Here is a 20,291-nt window from a genome sequence, read left to right as displayed (position 1 = left end):
ACTAGATATCAGACGTGTTGCGACCACCCGACAGTGTTTTATACGTACTAGATATCAGACGTGTTGCGACAACCCGACAGTGTTTTATACGTACTAGATATCAGACGTGTTGCCACCACCCGACAGTGTTTTATACGTACTAGATATCAGACGTGTTGCCACCACCCGACAGTGTTTTATACGTACTAGATATCAGACGTGTTGCGACCACCCGACAGTGTTTTATACGTACTAGATATCAGACGTGTTGCCACCACCCGACAGTGTTTTATACGTACTAGATATCAGACGTGTTGCGACCACCCGACAGTGTTTTATACGTACTAGATATCAGACGTGTTGCGACCACCCGACAGTGTTTTATACGTACTAGATATCAGACGTGTTGCGACCACCCGACAGTGTTTTATACGTACTAGATATCAGACATGTTGCGACCACCCGACAGTGTTTTATACGTACTAGATATCAGACGTGTTGCGACCCCCGACAGTGTTTTATACGTACTAGATATTAGACGTGTTGCGACCACCCGACAGTGTTTTATACGTACTAGATATCAGACGTGTTGCCACCACCCGACAGTGTTTTATACGTACTAGATATCAGACGTGTTGCGACCACCCGACAGTGTTTTATACGTACTAGATATCAGACGTGTTGCGACCACCCGACAGTGTTTTATACGTACTAGATATCAGACGTGTTGCGACCACCCGACAGTGTTTTATACGTACTAGATATCAGACGTGTTGCCACCACCCGACAGTGTTTTATACGTACTAGATATCAGACGTGTTGCGACCACCCGACAGTGTTTTATACGTACTAGATATCAGACGTGTTGCGACCACCCGACAGTGTTTTATACGTACTAGATATCAGACGTGTTGCCACCACCCGACAGTGTTTTATACGTACTAGATATCAGACGTGTTGCGACCACCCGACAGTGTTTTATACGTACTAGATATCAGACGTGTTGCCACCACCCGACAGTGTTTTATACGTACTAGATATCAGACGTGTTGCCACCACCCGACAGTGTTTTATACGTACTAGATATCAGACGTGTTGCGACCACCCGACAGTGTTTTATACGTACTAGATATCAGACGTGTTGCGACCACCCGACAGTGTTTTATACGTACTAGATATCAGGCGTGTTGCGACCACCCGACAGTGTTTTATACGTACTAGATATCAGACGTGTTGCGACCACCCGACAGTGTTTTATACGTACTAGATATCAGACGTGTTGCGACCACCCGACAGTGTTTTATACGTACTAGATATCAGACGTGTTGCGACCACCCGACAGTGTTTTATACGTACTAGATATCAGACGTGTTGCGACCACCCGACAGTGTTTTATACGTACTAGATATCAGACGTGTTGCCACCACCCGACAGTGTTTTATACGTACTAGATATCAGACGTGTTGCCACCACCCGGCAGTGTTTTATACGTACTAGATATCAGACGTGTTGGAGTACACCACTCAGCAGGTGAAAAGGGATGAAACTATCACGGTAAAACTTGTTGTATGGGATGTCACTGTCACTGTGACGTCGCAGACAGCGCTGATCTGCCTGACTGCTGGTGTAGTGACTTGTCTCCTTCAACCGGGATGTTTTCATATGTTCGGGTTAACATCTAGATGTTAGTGGGCCATCTTCGGCCATAAAGCACTCTAAATCGCGACAGTATGTATGCTGTTTAAATTTTGTGATCATATCTTGATCCTAAATCAAATATCATCGCAATAGATACGTGTGGTCTATAGCTTCATACTATGTACAGTTTATCTCCGACACATAGGTATCTCAGTACAGACACAGGCCTCCTGATTCCCGTGTTTCTAGCGCCTGGCAGAGGGGGAATGTTCCTCATCGGTGGGTCATTACCCGTGTATATTGCCACCCTAGATTACACCGCTACAGATAGTCCAGGAGAAACTGTGAGCATGGTCATGTCATCACGGTATGGCCAAACAAGGCACAGATACCGCCGTCATTTACAACGTTTTTATCAGGCAAGATGTATCACACATTTCACTAATTGTGTTTGCAAGAATGAAATATCACTTCCCCCTGTCGCCCTGTCCCATTATAGTGCGATGTACAAATTAGCTTGTCTGTATAATGTGGATCTTACCCTTATATATATCATACACAGTTGAGGGGGTATTTACAAACATGGGTAGCTCAGGTACCAAATGACGTCGGCCGTTCGGTAGTAAATTGTCACGCGTTGAGTTCATTAGATTCATGGCAAATAGAGTAATCTCCCCTTGGAGGGTGGGGCTAAAAAGAAAGCCGAGATTGATGCTTTCAGTACTTCGGGTTGAGCACCCTGGGTAGAATGAAGGTATTAACTCGGGTGGCCGGGACGTTCATTTAGGTTTATGGGAAACAATGGCGACACGGGCTTGGAGACAAGGTGTTATATTATAGAGGACCCCTAGAATTTACCCCATTATGAGATTCCACCCGGAATATAACGCGACTCAGGGCTGTTTTATGGGGTCATGTCTATTTCATGTTGAGATTCTGAATACATTGAAAGTTAAACACAGTCACGTGCCCCCACATTAATCGGCAATAAATACCGTGTGATGGGGGAATGTTACAACAGTCTCAAACAACAAACACTTTAAAGGGAAGAGCTTGGTACGTGGTTAGAACAGTTGTGTGATTTTCATTTGACATGCGCAGTAGGGCATTGTTTATTTCTCTAATGACCCATGTCACGATGTAGACAAGAATTTGTCGATTTCTAGTTACCAAACGCCCTGCAGTGTATTCGGCTATTGCAGTCCTTGTGGGTAGATAATGAAACGACAATGAGGCCGTGTTAATATCAATCAATCAAAATGTCAAACACTGAAATCAAACACGAAGTTCTGAGGAGATGGGCTGGGATATTTCAATTTATGAAGTATTGAAGTTTTAATAGATTTCTAGTATAATATTTTCAGCATTAATGGTATTTAGAGACACTATCTGTTTGAAATGTACATGGTATTAGGAATGTCATTGACTTGAGTGGCAGTTTGTGGTGTGGAGTGTGGTACAGTCTGTGTGGCTGAGTGTGGTTGAGACACTGGAAGGAGTAGCCAGCGACGCTTTAGGGATTAGCTTCCAGGTTTGTCCGTATCAATATGTCTTCAGTTCAACTTGGAACAAGCAGCAATCAGCTGTTCTTGAGTGACCAAATTACTGCATCACGTACCATTTAGTAAGCAAAAGGACATGACAATATCACCCAACTATGTGCTTCTGTGAAATAGCTGGAGCGGTATGTCCAGGACGTCACCAGGTGTGCCACAGCTTGTGGTGATGTCGGAACAAGTATTGTCGCGGTAATTATCTCAAGGCTCGCATTAATATGGTGTAAAAAAGGAGGAAGAATTCTGGATATGCGCTTCATTCACAGGTAAAACAGTTTTATGTTATAATTTCTTACTTCTTTTTAAAAACATCTTTATTTAGATGGGGGAAAATAGAACTATAAGCTTGAGTAGCGAAACGTGTAAATCTATTTTCCCTTCTCGAAATGTCCAACTTTCCATCTATGCATATATTATCCGTTAAATATTCCATTGTTACTGATGGTAGTTATACGTATTCTACACAATGTGTTATTGCGCGACCACCTTCAAGTTGCACCTGCCTACCTGTTGTCCACATATCTCTATGTTGTGGTTATCTGTCACAGACTCTATGAAGACTAGTTTACGGTTATCTTTAATATAACCAACATTATATAATAAACGAAATATTTCCCGAGAATGATTACAGCAGATATACGATGTTATTTGTCGGTAGTATTGTCGCCTTGTCTTACACAGTAACTTGACACGCGGCAATTTAGAAGTGAAAATACGTGAAGATATTGAATATTCCATCAATCTGCAGTTGAAAGTGTTTAACACCCACCATGGGTCGACAATGATAGTACCTACCTGACTGATTGCTCGGAATCTTGTGTGAAATATACATGCGTCTACCCGGAGGTCTGACGGTGTGTGACACATGAACCACAGTGACGGGTCTGTGTCACTAGAACCTACACTGACCAGGAGCTCAAGTCGAACTCGACACTAAACTTAGATATATATCCGGACATTTAGCTTTCCCCTGGTGGTATATAGGTGATGCTAACCTAGCGTATGGCATAGGCGGATCGGTGACAGACAAATTGTTTAGAGGAAAGATCTACCGTTGGTGAAATTGACATGTGTAGATTGCAGAAACCTGATGCACATCAGGGAAAAGTTTGTTTTCTTTGAAACCGACCATGTCAATTGCAGTGGTGATCGTGAAATGCATGCCTGTCCGTCAGCTGAGTGAGTGTAATTAACAAGGTCCATTGGCATTCCTTGTGTAATTAGATGCAGTGACGGGGCGCTAACTACCACTACGTAATTAGTGAGCAACTCACGATGTGTTCTGTAGATGAAATGTACAAACGAAATTGACATGCGGAGGCAGGTTGCTACCCAGTGGAGACGTCGCATTCTTGGTATGTTCTATTTGCTGCAGTTTACAAGACTCGTTCATACAGAGCGAGGCATCGTCCGTAAAAGTTATCTAGCAGTGTTGGGGGTTAAGTAAACTCGCCCGTTATAACATCCCAGTGTTAAGTGTTCTGTATGTCCAGGCGGAAAAACGTGTATCGTATGTTCTTAACATCAAAGTGGATTCAGTCTTTACGTCGTCAGTACTGCTTATTTTGTATTTTTATTTTGGCCTTTTAGTGCAGCGTGTGAAATATATGACGGTGGGGACATCCAAAATCAACTTTACGATTTGTAGCCGTTGTCGGATTCGAACCACAGTGTTCTTAGAGAAGGGCGAACACTGTAATTTAAGCAGTAGACCAGTAGATATTCCCAACCGCATTGTTAGTCGAGGTAATCTAACATAAGTGACGCCAGGTCACCTGACAATATACACACGTTTCTGCATCATCACTTGCAAATATGGATAGTCAATGGCCTCAGTTTCATTGCGATTTTGTGAAAGTACGAATCCCTGCGACTCCACTGCCCAGTAACCATGCTGGTAATTTCTGCATCTTCCACTCTGACCTTGACAGGAGCACCATATGGTTGTGAATACATAGGCGAGAGAAGACACGATTAATACCCGTGTTAATTATCTGCACTGGTTTCAGACCATACACCTGATATTTAATGTCGCTTGACAATCTGGGGTTTATAGATGCAATTACTGCCAACAATTGGTGTACTTTCTTCAGATTTCTCTATTGCGGATTAACAGCCTTTGATGTTGGCCACTACCCGTCTCTGCGGGTAACCGTAAGCGGGGAAGGATGTGCGTTTCACCAGCTGGGGATATTCAATAGCAGCAATTATTGAAATTAGTTTCTAAAACGTGCATGAAAATATTCTACCCGGGTGGTACATTTCACAAACGAGTTTGTTTTCATATCTAATTTACTGTTCATATTTCTCACTCCATAAGTTCGCCTTTCCGATGACTGAAGCCCTGTTTCTACCAAAGTCGATCTAATAAGCATTTCGGTGGTTGATTTCTGACAATGTGTCTATTTCACGCCAATCCGTGCCGCCGGGGAGACAGACTGTACATTTCATCTTGTTCATTTCGTCTTGTCATAGCGTCATAGAGAATCTACAATGGGACGCGCGCCTGGATTAACACGATGAGTACTGAAATAATTTTAGTAACAAATCTCAAAGTCGGTCTCTACGGATAGACACGAGTAGACACAGGCAGTCTGATCGGTACACCCGAGTAAATCAGCTGGAATAACGCGGAAATCAGGTGGAAAGATAGAAATCTTTGCCGTCGTCATTCCAAATAATGATTTCAGGGTAGGGATCAATGGCATTACTTGCTTGGGGGAACGTTTTGTCCCGCCCTGTTCACTTTCACCTCAGCTCTGTCCCTGGAATGAAAGAAGTTCCATTTGAGGTGAAAAAATCTTGCCTTGCTGTTGTTTATTTCATCAGCTGGCTGATTGGCAGGTGGTCACTTTCGGCTGTTGTAGATGTCTAACTCGCGAGTAATTACTCCGGACAGGGTAGCTCAGGTGGAAGGGTTCTCTCTTTGTGTCACCCCCGGCCCGACTTTGTCCAGTCGGACAGTATAGGGCTACCCGGGAAATATGCCAATCAATGCGATACCTGCATTATTTTACTGGCCAGATAGAAACTGACCCATTAGAGTGTTACTCCCTAGCCTGTCATTGTACCAATATGCCGCCGTTACCAGTGCTCATTTACAGAGATTAAAATGTCCTGCACTTTTTTCAGATTTCGGATTGGAGAAGAGTTGTTGCTTTGAAGATACTTTTGAGGAAATCGGTAAGTTTTAGTTTAAAGAAATGAACCATATGTTTTACGAAATACGAACCATACTCAAAAAGGTTAAATAGTGAAAAGAAAAGTAACAACGGACGCGACGTCTAACTCTCTGTGGGTTATGTAGGACCTCATGTGTTGGTGTCTTGTAACCCAGCATAAGATTTCTTCCCAAAGTTTAATATAGGTTTCCAACTGGATAACTCATTATGTTTAATTAATAGCCAAAAAAATATGTCTAGAATCGTCTAAGTGATGACATTCCTCCAGAGATTTCGGAAAAATAGACATACATCTATTATTTGCTCAGGACTTGGTACAGTGTGGGTGATGGTCATCACATTACCGTCAATATCTCTTACACGTCAAAGGCGAACATGGGAGATATACTCTATCGTGCGTAGCCTTTGTGTGCAGGTTTGCATAACGCTCCCCGTGTGACGTGCGTCCGTGTTACATCCTCTAACTTAATGAGGTTGCGTCGTTTTCAACTCCACACCATTTTTACATCACACCAGAGACAGAACAGAGTGCTCGACACACTTAGAAACACCAGATGTTGATTTAATTGGCTTCTTATAACACAAGTATTTGGCTCGTGCATATACTTGTTTCAAAGCCCGAATATTGTTTGAAAATGCTACATTTGAACCCAAAGAATTCTATGTTCACTCCATTATCTATATCTAACGAATATTGGTCTTTTATCTTGCTTCTTTATGCTAATTGAAAAACAATCCCTGGATCTTCCTCGTCGACGCTGGATTTCGGTAGAGATTATATTACGGTATTTGCTAAAAACTGTTGGAATAACTTGGTGAACATCCTTTGATGAGGGACAATCTTGCGAGTTTCCAATTCTTTTTGGAGGTAATTAGCATTAGAGTATTTAAGAAAAACTACCATTCTTGGATTTGGATTTAGAACAAGTTTAAAAACAACAGGTTTTAAATCCTCAGACATATCCGATTGATCTGACGTTCATCCCAACACGACCTCCGTGTGAGATATGTTATATGGCGGGGTGATTTATATCCAAGTAGACCGTCGTGTCGCGTGAAACTTTACAATGCAAATCTATATCTACCCAGAGAATCTAGTTCTGAAATAGACAATAGTCAGTTTCGTCCGTCCGTTGTTTGCTGGGCAATAAAGGACAGCGGAAGGTGTTGGGTGTCAGTGCCAGTTTCACATAGGTCAGGCTCTGGGGTTTATTACATACAGTCTTTATTCTCGGGCCAGGTGGACACTTCGCCCAAGTTTGTTGTTCATTTCAGGTGTGAGCTTGTCAAGTTGCTACAGAGCGTTGTCTCTGTGATAAAGACCCGTGTGCTGGGGCGACTTTTGTGTGTGGAGTGGTATGGCTACGTTATGGGATTTTTATAAGGTTTTCATTTCATGCCACCATCGGGCCTTCTAATTACCCGAGGCAAAGCTGACCCTAGTTGGTCGGATGACCGAACCGGACCTCACAGCCCCCGTCTGACCTCTAGCTCTAATTGGATTAGTTTACAAATTTGCAACATGCTGGACTAAACTTGGTAGTCAGATGTGGCAATAAAATAGGTTTTATTTGTAAAGGAGACTCATATTTCTCACGACAACACCCAGTCGAGGTACTGCCACGGAGGTTCACCGTAGCCAGATGGATGTGAAAATAAATGATTAAGATCCAAGAATCAAATATTCACTATTACGAAAAAAACTATACGATACAAAATAAGTACTAACTCTTGTCCCAGTTGTTGACGTGGGAAGTGGCCTACCACGGTGCCCGCCCTGGGCACTAGAGCTGACACCAGAGCCTGTTCATGTTTCAGTTGTCGATTTCATGTTAATGTCACTTGCTGATGCCTATTTAAGCCTATATCACAGTCGGGTGTCGGTATTGTTTCAGCAAGGGGTTGTAACTGACTGCTTGTAGCGTCAACAGTATCGGGTTCTGGAGGGCATCAGCCAGAAGGATGGGTGTAGTCACTGCGTGTCGGGGTGTTCCTCTACTAGGTACTACAGCCAGAGGATTCGGCGTGATTGGCAGCTAATGGTGGATATTTCTGTTGTCCATTTCAGTCACATCCGCAACCGATTCTGAATTAACTGAGTATGTGTTGTCGGGTGGTGCTGTTTCAACCTGCCTGTTGTCACGCATAGCTGATCTGTCGACTTCATAACTACACATTTGTGGGCATGTTGAGAATCGACTCCGGTCTGATCTGCCATAGCGAACACATGACCCACGTCCCCAACAGCAGAACGTAACAGAGATGGAACACAGGTGTACACCTTCGCAGTTATGATACGAAACTCAGAAATACCCGGATGAGAAGAGCTGAATTATGAACAGCATGTTTGAGTTTATACCGTCTGTAACATGACCTTCTCTTTTGTGTTCATAATGCGAATTTTGCGATAACAGTGATGAACAGCTCGTATGGGACAATTGTCTGCGAGCATGTCGGGTAATTAATCATGTCTCATTTACCGCCAGGTGAACATAGGAAATATACATGACATGGATGATGACTTGACAGCAATACATGCTAGCTGTCACTCAAACACTGGCTAATAAATTCACCGAGTCTTATGATTGATGTAATGGTAGCGTGTTTGAAGACCAACACCGCGCATATCTGATCAACTTGCAATGCATTGATTGGAATTGATTAAGAGATTTTCTTGGACAATGACATTGACAAAAAAAACCCACATCAACCATGGTTTTAGGAGATGAAAGGATTGAAGTTGTCGGTTCTGCTCCTGATCATATGGACTTCATGTTGCCGATCGTTCGTGTTTTTCACGATTCTTTGATTGACAGTTGATACACCACAGACCTGTTACACATGACCTGATAATCTTTGACCATTTTGAAATATATTTCTGGGTCATTTGGCAGCAAACTAGGCACACAAACGAACGGAATTATCACCCAGTTGTGATCAATTTCAACAGCAGAAGATCGTTAGGATGTGAGTTTGGTTATTGTAATTGACGCCAGTGTTATACAGGACGTGAAAGGGAAGTGCAGGGATTTTCTAACTTAACAAACACATCAAAGGTCGTTCATGGTTTGCCTGCTTCAGTCATACGCCGGGTGACTTCGGGACCCCATGGGAGCTGTGCTGTTATATACCGAATCACAGTTAACCGATTCATTATCCCCAATCAGAGTGTCACATGACTGATTTCCAATATCTTTATCATATATCGATTAGAGTCGTGGGGTGTCTGCCTCGTGGTATGAAACCTGTCTGAACTCTCAATTTGTACACTATAGACATATCGAGAACGTTTGTCTGACGGAGTATTCATAAACAAAACACATTCTCTATGCTTAACGCCGTAAAGCGAGACCGCATACCTGAAGGCAGATACCTTTGTGGAGAGACCCTTTCATCTTGGCCGACCTGACAGTCAACGAGCCAGTGACATGTGCTGCTTACACTAAAGTAGTATTAAACACTCTTGGTATGTTTTTCGTAAATATTGTAAGAATATTATTTGTAGAAATGCACTTGACATTGGCCGTAGAGTGTTCAAGAGTTTAAGACAGCTGATGGCTATGACTAACGGTAGGGTTGTGCCGGGGGTTGGGGAGGACAAAATGGACAAAGTTATGTATTGCCGCCACTGAATACAGGGAGGGACTCAGTTGTTTGATGCTAACTGGCGACTTGACAGCAAGTGACATGTGTTTTGTGCCAAATATTTTAATGAAAAATTCCAATTACTTTATTGCGGTGGGGCAGTTTAGTGTGGGTCGAACCCTCGGTCTCGGGTTCAGTTTCCAAACACACTGTAAGTACAATACAATATGTGAAGGCCATTCTGCCTCTCGCTGTTACCTCACTCACTGTGTTGTAGAGCATATTTGACCATCCCAAACAGATAAAGATGACTCCATATGCTTTTCTGGCTTCGCTTACTTAACCTGACATAACTGTTGTACAGGATATGTTTCAACCACAGTGAAGTGGGATTCCTGTGTGACGTGAAATATTGTGCTACATGTCAACGTGACGGTTATACAGATATGGACATCCCTGACACCAATTTAAATCTGGTATGCTGAGCTACCGGTCTGCTATAGTACCAGGAAAATGTACCTCTACCTTAACAGCAATATATCAAATAACAGTGACAAAAAATCACAAGGACTGCCACTTTAAATGTGGCTCCATTTCTTTCAAAGTAGCTCTGGGTAACCTTGGCCTATTTAATAATTGGCAATCCCAAAATACTCTTTCACCTACATGGTTTAAACATGTTGATCATTTACGAATGTCGGACTAGTCTATGAATGACAACGTAGTATTTTCCTCTGAAGGCTTCACTTATAAATATATACAACTTCCAACTATAACTTATTAATTCAAACTGACCGCTGGGAAAATATTCCTCATAACCAAATATATTAGCAATTCGGTAACGAATTCCACTACATTGTTTAATGTAATAATTTTAAGAATGAAAGAAATGTGTAATGAAAAGATATTTTGTTACCAATGCGGATATATTTAAAATGTCAACTATACCAATTCAATGAAATATAGTAGTAATAACAATATATATATATATATATATATATATATATATATATATATATATATATATATATATATATATATATATATATCACACACACACACACACACACTGGACTGTAACTGTTAACTGCCCGTGCCTCTCCACTCCTAATCTCTACATGTTTTTCCATGAACTAAATGTAAGATGTATATGTAAACGTATGTGTAATAAAAACGATTGATTTGGGCCACTTTGACACAGACGCGTTATATTCAATTCCAGACAAACATAACAGTGTAGGGCTTTTGTATCAATCAGTGTTTTACACTCGCACCGTGGTGAATAAGATGTCACACAATGAGTTGAAGTGGGATTAGCTAGGCAGTTATAGGAAAATAGAAACACACTTCCGTGACCGCACAGAGAGCTCCACCCCAAAACACTCCCTCACCTCATTTCCAGGCGACCCAACATTATATACGTACGGTGGATACGTCGTTTTTTATGGCTTGTCAATTTCATTCAAAGGAGTTTCTATTCAGTGTCCTATCCCGACTTTATTGAACAAAATTATGCCATTCCATGAATATGACGAACGTTATAGAATGGCACCATGTGTTTAGCTTTTGTCTATGTTATGGCCGGCATACCACGTTCTCGCTGTCTGACTTAGTGTCGTTACTGGGAGTTTATGCTTTGGCTTCATGTGGTCAGTAGAGCGTGAAAACTGTTCACGACCAGCAATCCGGCTTTTGAAGAGTCGTTTAGGCGTACCAAGTCAGGCCGTGGTGTTTTGCGGGCCTTCCTTGGCGTGGACTGGCGTTTCACGGTTACTGATCGGATGTACGCAGTGAGCGTGTTTATACAGTGAAATATACATGTGTGTCATCGGCGTGACTGAAACGGACCTGCCTAGTACAACAAGGTGAGTAGATACATACAGTCTATATTGTATATTTCCCTTGACATAACTGCTCTTTATGTGTATACAAACTTAAAGGTACTCTATCATTGTTTACGATGTTATTCTGAATATCCTATCTTTTAGATACGTATGCATGAAACAGACACGCGATGTACAAGGTGGTGTGGATGTACGTGTAGTTCCTAAACATTGAACTGTGGATATATACACATTTATCCAACACGTCACCTTACTTTTTGTCTGTGCAAGTGACAGTATTTTGTCAAAATTGCTATTATCACGTCTGATTTATAACAGGTTGCAAATATCAACTGTGATTGACATATTGACTTGCAAAATGGTGTGAGCGTAATGTGGTGTATTGAATATGCCTGTATCGAGCGACGTCAATATGCGATCTCACCTACGCCATAAACATTTCATCGCGAAACGATACTAGAGAACTATAGAGCGTGGCATTGCTTTTGTAAGTTGTTTGTTTCAGAACGGTATACATCATGTCATGCAATTGAAACATCCACACTTTGACGGTAGTCCCTGTCAAGTCGATGTTCCTCTTTAAGTCTGTACAGGGAAACCACCATGCGGAAGTGGTTTTTCTTTTGAATGCCCCAATACAATGACTTAATCATCCAAAACACAAGTTGATAAACGTATTTATGATATTTCAGCCCCTGTATTGAGGGCGACTCGTAATAGTTAGGGAGGCCGTTGAGCGTGACAATTATTTTCCTCGCTTTGATTTATGGTGCATAATTGATTCGTTGCGCCAATACATCTTTATTTCAGGCTGCAATTCTCAAGTACAAAACTGTCATTAATATCTGTTATGGCTGAATTCTATTCAGGCTGAATATTGATTAAGTTATAAATAATAAAACAACTTTCATAATTACTTAGATTAAAACATGAGCATTCTTTCAATCTTGACTTTTTCTGCACTTGAAATGTTGTTTTTTTTCATACTGTTATCATCTATATTTAGATGTGGCAAGTGAATCACCAGTGGATCATGACAGAGTTCAGACTAAATACATTATATCCCAGACGTAGTAATAATGCTTGGCATAGAACAGGACAAAACGTATCAATTTCTTTTCCGATGAAATCGACATATTTTGCGATGCATATCAGAATCTACAATGCTTGGCGAATAGGTGTCTGTCACTGGGTACTCGTGCTTATTTCAGTCAGTAATGATAACGGGAACTAGCACGTGTTCCATTGTGACAATTGTCAATGAAATGTACAAGACATTGTGTCAATTTCAGTTGTCGTATATTGGTGGATACATAGTTATTAGCTTTCTCCTACACTAAAGAATACAATTAATTTGAAGCTTGACTGATATTACCACGGTAACAAAAGGTCGCGTCGATACAATTCATGAAAATATGTCAATCACTTTTCAAAACTAACAAATTGTTGAGAGAATGGATGTGACAAGCAGTCGTTCAGCACATACATATTGCGTTCTCCATACTCTTATGCTCTATATATGTCACCGACAAGATTGTTTCCGAAATGATTCGACAAAATGAAGCAGCATTTTATTTCAAATCTGTGTACAAAGAAGACGAAACCATGTGTATTTTATTTACAAAACGGACACATTAAGTATCATCGCTTCTTTAACTAAACTGACAAAACCCATACGCAGTGAAGCGGGAGCTGATCTTCGAGAGCTATGAGTCATCTAACTCACTTTGTGGATTTTGAAGCTGTATATTTTTGTACAAAATCTCTTGAACGTGCTTCGTCTTCCTATTCAATATGATGACAAAAAGTAAAATAGTTCACAATGCTGTTCTCCATGCTATCAAAATAGGAGTAATTTTGTTGCTATATATATATGAATACATCTTTAGAATGATTGAATTCCTGGCGCTCTAGTCATCACGTGAGATCAAGCTGATTATAGGTTTTGGCTTATTCGTCCCAAGGCTTCAGAAGCTGAGTCCCGCCATTGAATTCTACAAGCTTGACAGTTTCATGTGTGTGTTTGTGACCATCCTCGCGTGTCGGGGCTTTGTAGGGATGGGTGGGGTACAACATGGGTTTCGATGCACATCAGTGTTTGACATATGCACCTTTTGAAAGGTAGTTTGCAACAGATGCAATAAATATAATTGGTCGTGACATTTTTATATTAGATACGCTATTGCTTTGACTGCATGAGTAAGTACTATTAGTTTAGTCGACTGCATTATGTCACGACGGTATTAACCACATATTACCTCTTAGGAATATATTTTCTGTAAATTTACTTATCAAAATATTCATAAACTACGTTCTCTCTTTCCTATGAGTCAACAAAAAGACACATTATCGGCCAAGTAACGCCAATCATTAAAGGTTTTATTCAATTAATATTTTTTGTACTGGGACATCTCGCTTCCACAGAGTGCTGTACTAAACCTCATTTGGGGCTCCCCACACATAAGTAGATTAATGGAATAATTGCATAGTATTTCCCAGTATAGGTGCTGACTAGATGGTTAAGGTGGGGTAACAGCTTGCTATGCGGTTACTGTTATCACAAAGCCAAGTCATGGAGTTGCGTCAGAGAAGCATGTCATGTTCATGTCATGCCTGCCAATCAAACATATTGCACATGATAAACGTCGTGCATTTCGTGCTCTACCGGCATACGTGTAAATATGGATTAACCATTATCACAAACGGTATTTCCGACTTTTTTCTGTGAATACGAACTGAGTTCATGGCCAAGGCGGTGCTCAACATGACATTTGTCTTCGTTGTAATTATCAACAGTGTGGTACTCTTGCTTTCCACCCTTTTAACATAATCATCGTTCTGCTGCCTCGTCGGGTGATTGACAGCATCAGTGTCGCTGTTGAGACTTCTACGATTATGAAATAATCTTGGTCGCGTCAGAGTGTACAGGATTATCAATTAGTTACCTCAGTAACCGAGTCAATAATAATCTATACCAGATTTCTCTGAGTTTGAATCAAATAGAATTAATTGAAAACAGACAGTTGTATTTTGAAATGTCTGGTGTGAGATTACAATCAGTAAACCAATCTATTTGTAGACTGGAGAATTACGACGACAACAGCAAATCCTATTTCTGTCTGGTGGTGGAATTAATCTTTTAGCAATGGCTCAAACGGTTCCCGATCAGTGAGCAAGGTCGGTTGATTAATTTCAGTATTTCACCTGTAATCTTGAAATGCACAGGCTTATTGACCAAACCAACATAGAGAAGGCTCGTTAACCCACTGTATTTAGTTGTGTCTACATTGCGATAGAGATTAGGATTAAGTGGTTAATCTCAGGTAAGCCTGGATAAAAAAAAATCACTCCTGCGTTATCAGCGTCGAATATGGCACCGAGGTTTAATAGACGTTGTTTCCGCGAAGGGGAAGCGTGGGGTGTAAGAGGATAAATGTCATCGGTGTGTCAAAATGCATTCCATGCTGAAATGTATAAAAAGTGTCAAAAGTTGAATAACAGGAATTAGGAATTTCATAATGAACTCGATGAGGCAATGGTAAATCATCAGCAAGAAAATATACCATACACACAATTCGTATCACAATATATTCATTCAGCAAGAAAAAGACTAATTTCATCTGTTTCACACATACTTATGCTGATAATTTATTTCCTGTTTGTTTCCGTTTGTTTAAACGTCACCCACATTAACCATATGCTGATAAAGATCGTAGAATTTCAGCTCCTGTGTGACGCTGTGAGGTCAGGGGCGGTAATTCCCCCGGGAAACACACATTCCCTGAAGGTATCATCTGCTTCTAGGTCAAGGAAATAAAGGTTTATCTCGTGGAAATACAGTTCACCGGCTCACGTTATCTCCCAATCTCGCCCCACAGAAATCGAAAGTAAAATGCCAATTATATTAAACTCAAAGGCAAACTTGATGATCATATTTATTGATAACGGAAAAGTATTATGTATGTCCTTTTACAGATGATCTATCTCCTCACTGTGGACATAACAAACCACGGCCAACAGACGGGCAGCTTGATGTCGTTTAATGCCTGCCTGGATAATATGAAACTCACACCTCTTTTCTTTCCCTTTCAAATTGCTGTAAAAACGGGGAATGAAAATAATCCTTATTTGTACACTAAAACTTGTGAAAACAACACAAAACAAAATGTTTAGATTGTCAATTTGCTCCATCTACAACCCACCCAAAACATCAGTTACCTGTAATACTTCCAAGATAAAGAACAAGATTCAAGATACTTTTGTCTTTATTTGTTGGAATCTTACAAGTCACAAGTAACTGAATGTTTAAATTTAGTCTTCTCGCATATTATCACAATTTGCTCGTCGATATATTTGTACCTTTTCTCCCAATACCGATTGTCACAGATGGTATGCGATCGTTCGGCCATTGCGTTTATATACGTTGCCCAGCTACATCTATGGGGAACAACTCATCAGACTCTAAAGTAACGTCGCCCAGTTAACGACATCATCAAGTTGTAAGCGCATATTCGTATCACCAGTAGTGACGTTATGATAGAACTAGTTTTTTTATCGTGAAATAAACAACCCTTCCTTCTTCACTGTTATTTACGATTTATCGCGTAGCTGTCCTATTTTTGTGAAAGTTACATTGATTACACTGGGTAATAGAATTGATAAAAATAATTTGGTAAAGATTACATTTGGTCTTTTTTCAAATTAAGTGTTGTGTTTACTTCCATCGACGGTAAGTGGTAACACATGTGAGGAGATGACCAGTGGTCACACTTCAAGGTGGTGTCAGCTGGTCAGCTGGTCCTACTGCTGAAGCCCTGATCGTCACAATATCACTCATCGATTACAACGTCCATCTGTGAATGTAGGACGTCAAGTATGTAGTGATATGTCTACACAACACCCTGCTGTACCTTACCTGTGTACCTGACCACTGGACAGTAGCACATTCACAATAGGCCCACGTCTTACTGTGAAGGACGAGTATGCTTTCACTCCTAATGAGTACACCAAACATGCCATTATATCAGTAAATATACACACTGAAATTAGACACTGCTGTTAACTGCGGGCAAATATGATCCCCGTAAATACTGAACTCACAAGGGGGAATTACATATGAGAAAATGCTTTTCGCTGCAAAAATTGACAGTACTTTCCATTCGTTGCACCCTGGTTTAGGATTAGCCTAATTCTACATTATTGAATAAATTGTCAAAATATAGTATTCACCCTTCCCATAGAAGACTAATGATAGTAGGATACAAAAATTGTATCTCGTTAATATGAATACATAGTTTAATATTAATTCCAATAACTGTGTACAATATGAAAATGTTAAAGCTGTATTAGTTTACATTATAAAACTAGGCAATCCTCAACCATTAACCAGATACATGGCATGAAAATTGGCCTCTTTTTCGTGGTAAGTTTACAACTGTTATTAAGTTTTCATGATCAGATGATTCTATTATGATAAGGTCTACACGTTGCTATTTTAACCACAATTACACCCGCCAGCGGAGTTACATTTCGCTACATAATGTTCCAGTGGTTACCTGTCATGCATGGGCGGTAGTCGTGAATACAGGTGCAGAGGAATCAGACGGGGAGCAGCTATGTCGACATCACTGTGAACATCCCCCGTGTATATAGGTACAGATGCAACCCTGGATGTGTTGAAACTAACCATAGGCTCTGCTGTCAGTCAGCTGTGTGGGAAACGAGTACAATGGTACGTGATATAGTATGTAATGTATGTAATTATAGAGGGGAAAAAGTGGGTACTACAAACTATTTGCATGTATTGATTTGATGGAACTGTGTGGTTTTAAGTTACCCATTAACTTTCGTGTTCTGTGAAGCAAAACCACAACAAACTACAAACCTTTATGTTTAGAAAGCAGTCTGATTTATTCGCTTGAAATAAATGGCCTCTCACATTGCATTAATATGTCAAGATTGACAAAACAATGAAACAACAAGATTGTGTGACGAGTTCGTTCTTCACAGTCAGACACAGGTAGTCGTGTATTCTGAGGTCTGATTTAGATATACTATCTGATGTAATTTATGATATGCCTAAAAGTGATTTTGCTCTGTCTGTTTAAAAATACTTCTAATTTCAAAAATATTAAAACCAAGTATATATTCAGAAATTAGAATACAGCGAATCTATATTTGACCGTGGATGCAAGTGTTGTACAGTAAATTTATTCAAATAATACTTTTTAATCCGATAGCCCTAAGGTACATGAAATATAGTTGTATGGTTAATAGTATGCCATTACCACCATAAGTTCTGTACAATGAGAGGTTGGTCGATGACCCGAACATTCACCACACGAGAGTGGTCAGCTCTAGAAATGACCACCGCCCAGACAAATGACCATTGATTGATTACTAATTGCTGGCCATTGTCACCTCCAACAATGCATGCAACATGTCCTAGACCATGAAAAGGGGAGGTAACTGTCAATATTTTCCCAGAGTGTGAATTTAATTAAAGGTTTTACAGCTACATGTTGGAACTAGACCTTAGATCAATATGTTCACTCACAAAGGAGATTAGCAAGAAGCAGAAGCATTAATTACGAGTATGTTCTATAAATATTAGACAATATTTGAAGTTAGCATAACATAATATACTTGATTTACTGGAAATTCGGACTATATTAAGCTTCAACAAATGCAATGCTTTAGGCAAGGGTTTCAAGACAAATTAAGGATAATTATGATATCAATAATGATAATAGATAATGATCATTAAAAATCATGATATGGATAATAATTATAAAGACTTTTAAAATAATATAATGTTATGTAAATGTATTACTTGTGTAATAGGGTACTCTACCAAACTTTCACCCCTACTTTTAAAGCACTGCGCAGTGTGCCCCAGGCGCGATGCAACGCCAGTTTACCACACACCATAGATAATGCAATTGTCATGATTTTCTTATGAAACCCACAGAGCCCCAGAGTATACTTTGCCCGGAATGCAACACCTATCCCAGCACCAACCAGTGATGCTATCTGTGTCCCTCTGCCACCATCCACACGGGCTCTCTCAAGTAGCTGCACTGTTGAAAGGTGTTGCATTATCCATGAAGAATATCTCACTTATCCCCGACAGACAGGGGCAACAAAAAAAGATGTTCCTAGGAGGATAAGGGGGTGTTAAAACATCCCCCACGGTCGAACAGAGTGTCAACAGTCCTCCCCGCTCTCATTCCGTGCTGTTCTCCCTGTTTACCTGTGCACACCTGTAGCAATAACGACCCCCGGGATCATCCTGCTTTGCACACTGCTGCATTTTCAGTCATAAAAAATATAGTTAAAAAACAAAGATTTTAGGGTGTTTTCTGTCCTTGGTGGCTGGTTGTGAGGTTGGCAAATTGATAAAATAATTTCTTTGCCATTTGTTGTTAAAGATAAACTGGTAAGGAAAATGATTAACCTTAATGCTTTTGCAAAGCACATCTGACTTATAACCTACAACATGTACATTTATTTCCCTGTTAATTTACATATGACTTTTAGAAATGTCTATCTTACTGCACACTAAATACTCTGTTTATATCTGTCTGAATCACAACCAACTAGCCACAAATAATTATTGTCCTCTTTTAAAATCCGTAAAGTTTTTTTACAACAGGATTGTTCTGGATTAATATAATATAATATAATATAATATAATATAATATAATATAATATAATATAATATAATATAATATAATATAATATAATATAATATAATATAATATAATATAATATAATATAATATAATATAATATAATATAATATATGGAAACATGTTCACAGTCATCCAGCCACCTGATGAAGATTAAATTGAGTTTTAATTAGTTGATCTTTACCTACAGTGTTTTTTGGTTTTGTTTACCTGTTTGTTGACACAGGTGAGGTCACAGGTAGGCAGGTGATGGACGGGCCATCAGCTAATCAAGGGGATATTGACAGTTCGGAGGCAATGATGAATAGATGGACTTGTATTATTTTTACAGATCAATTTCATCATTATTCTATTGATGAGGTTAATGGAATCAGCATTGTTAAGTGAGCCTCCTCTGAAAAAACAACCTCTCACTTTGAGAGATTATATACATATTTTTATTCCTTTCATTGTATTTTGTATCATGTTTATTTTGTGTTCATTAGAAGCCTAATGTCTGGTAAAAAGAGACAACATATTGATGTGAACTGTAGAACTTGATTGTCAGGGTACTTTCGTGGAAGTTGGCCTCATTTGTAAAAAATTTACCAAAACAAAAGAGCAGCATTTTCCTCTTAAAGGTAATAAGTGACTTCAGGTAATAGTACATGCTACAATACACCATGTAACACATCTATGTCCCAGGTCTGCAGTGATTTGCCAGCATTTGACTACAGTGTTCTCCTGTGAAGTAAAACAACAAACTTTGTCTGTGTAATGAGATTTCATTAGCTTGTATATTATAAACAAGGCAATCATGATGTTTTCATTATCACAG

General features: G+C 39.9%; 1 protein-coding gene across 4 annotated transcripts in view; it reads left to right on the top strand.

Moving 5' to 3' along the window:
- Positions 1 to 20,291, top strand: part of LOC139450421 (protocadherin gamma-A4-like) — a 60,625-nt gene that overhangs the window by 20,380 nt on the left and 19,954 nt on the right. For 3 of the 4 annotated variants that reach the window (XM_071232116.1, XM_071232113.1, XM_071232115.1), the window contains exon 2: positions 6,306 to 6,356. The gene's annotated coding sequence lies outside the window, so the exon portion shown is untranslated. Of the gene's footprint in view, positions 1 to 6,305; positions 6,357 to 11,724; positions 11,806 to 20,291 lie in introns of those variants that run through there. The other variant, XM_071232114.1, reaches the window with a different exon arrangement.

Source organism: Haliotis cracherodii, unplaced genomic scaffold (assembly GCF_022045235.1).
Source record: "Haliotis cracherodii isolate W230 unplaced genomic scaffold, xgHalCrac1.p SCAF_8, whole genome shotgun sequence".
Lineage (NCBI taxonomy): Eukaryota > Metazoa > Mollusca > Gastropoda > Lepetellida > Haliotidae > Haliotis > Haliotis cracherodii.
This window is presented reverse-complemented; position numbering and strand designations above follow the sequence as displayed.